Source organism: Nothoprocta perdicaria, unplaced genomic scaffold (genome assembly GCF_003342845.1).
Source record: "Nothoprocta perdicaria isolate Ctin4 unplaced genomic scaffold, notPer1 scaffold_670, whole genome shotgun sequence".
Lineage (NCBI taxonomy): Eukaryota > Metazoa > Chordata > Aves > Tinamiformes > Tinamidae > Nothoprocta > Nothoprocta perdicaria.
The window spans coordinates 1-2,098 of record NW_020455944.1 but is presented as its reverse complement, the minus strand read 5'-3'; positions in this window follow the sequence as shown (position 1 = coordinate 2,098).

Sequence of the window (2,098 nt, the reverse complement as noted above, 5' to 3'; positions counted from 1 at the left end):
AGGGAGCACTGGAGCTGGGCGGGCACCAGAGCTGGTGCAGGGAGCATTGGAGCCGGCACAGGGAGCACGGGAGCTGGGTAAGAGCGGGCAGCACCGTGTGGCGCGGGGCTGGCGCGACTCTCCTCACCTTCTGCTCCTCCAGCTGGGCCGTGGCCACCTTGGCCTCGGATGAGGGCGGCTTCTGGTTGCCCACCAGCTGCTCCATGTCGGCTGCCCAGGCCAGCAGGCTCTGCGCCGTGTCCTGCGCCCGCTCGGGCTCCTCGGGCACCTGCGGCGAGAAGGTGCTGAGCTCCGCGCCGCCGCTGCCCTCCGCGCGCCCCGTGTGCGGCACYGCGGGCCTCCRGCGCCCAGCGCGGTCACTACGGTCACCTCGGCAGTGTCGGGACCAGGATCGGGAGCGGGAGCGGGGCTGGGGCCGGGCCGGGGGCGGCCGGGGGCCGGCTCCCCCGCGGGCTCCGTCAGCACCATCACCGTCCGTGTGACCGCGGCCTCCCCGGCCGGGTACTCGGTCACCTCCACGATCTCCGTCACGATGGTCTCCGTCACCTCGGTCACCTCCGTCACCTCGCGGGTGGCCAGCGCCTTCCAGGACCAGGCGGCCCTGGGGGTGCCGGAGCGCGGGGGGGTCCAGGCGGCGCCGCCCCCCGCCCGGCCCGGCGCCGCGGGCAGGGCGCCGCTCGCTGCGCTCCCGTTGTGCACGGCCGCCTCCGAGCTGCTGCGCTTCAGCGGCGGGGGGCTCCCGGTGCCGGCCCAGCCGGCTCCCGGTGCCGCCTCCTCCGCGGGCAGCTCCGCCGGCCCGCGGCTCCGCTCGCCCAGGCAGCTGGGCCGGCTCGCCGGGTTGCCCATGGCGCGGGGCTCAGATCGCCGCCTGCAAGGAGCCCGCAGCGCGGCGGCCGCGGCGTCAGCGCCGGCACCCCCGGGGGCTGCGCGGCCCTGCCCGCGCCGCGGCGCATCCCCGCGCGGGCACGCGGGGCATCCCCGCGCGCGTGGGCACAGGCGGCCGCCGCTTTGTGCCCTTAGATTAACTGGGCGGCGAGCGGCGGCGGGAGAAAGGGGCCATCTGCCGCGGGGCCTCACAAAGGCGGCGGCCGCGCCGGGTTGCGGAGCCCGCAGCGGCGAGCGCGGCGGGGCCGCCCCGCGTGGGAGCCGCCGCTGCGGCCGTAAATCCCGGCGCCGGCAGGACCCTCCCTCCCGCGGCAGCCTCCCGCGGCAGCGCTGCCCTCCCGGCGCTCCCCCGTGCGTGCACGCGCGGCAGGCAGGCCTGGCCGCACGCCCTGCACACACGTGCATGCACGCTGCATGCGCAGGGGAGCACGGGCGCCCACGTGTGCCCGGGCTCCCCACTGCCCTGGGTGCCACGCACTGCCCGGGGGGGCACACGCGCGTGTTCTGCAGTGCACCCCCCCCTGCACTGCTCACACCCAACACACACCCGCTGCACAGCGCAGCACACGTGCGCACGTTAAACCAGCCCCGGCAGCCTGCTCGCTGCGGCTGCACGTGTGCAACAGGCGCCTTCCCGCCCTATGGCCACCGCGCATCTTGGCGCGCCTGTCCCTCGTGCGACGCGCTGCGGAGCTGCGCACACTTGCACCAACACTCCTGCATGCTGCCAGGGTGCACTGCATGCTGCCAGGGCGCGTTGCAGATGGGGCTGAGCCTCCCGGTGCTGCTGGCCCACACGCGTGTGCTGCGCACACCCTTGCACACTGCAGCACCTCTCGCGCTGGGCTCTGGTGCACACACGGGTCCCCCTGCGCTGCCCCACGTGCCCAAGCTGCACAGACGCGTCCCCCTGAGCAGCGCGGGCACGGGTCACTGCTGCCACCCTGATCGTGGCTCTGGGGTGTCCGGGGACACACCGGACACCCTCTGCATCCCGGAGGGACCTGCAGCGCCTCCCGGTACCACGGGGACGCGGTCCTGGGGTGCACCCAGCAGCACCCTCCAGCCAGAGCCCGCAGCCCTGCTGCCCGGCGCCCCCGCGGCACCATCGCACCCGCCGCGGGCCGGCGCCGCCCCACGTGCCGCGACGCCGGTACCGGCGGCACTTACCGCTCGGCGGGGCCCGGTGGGGTCCCTGGGCATGGCGCGGGGG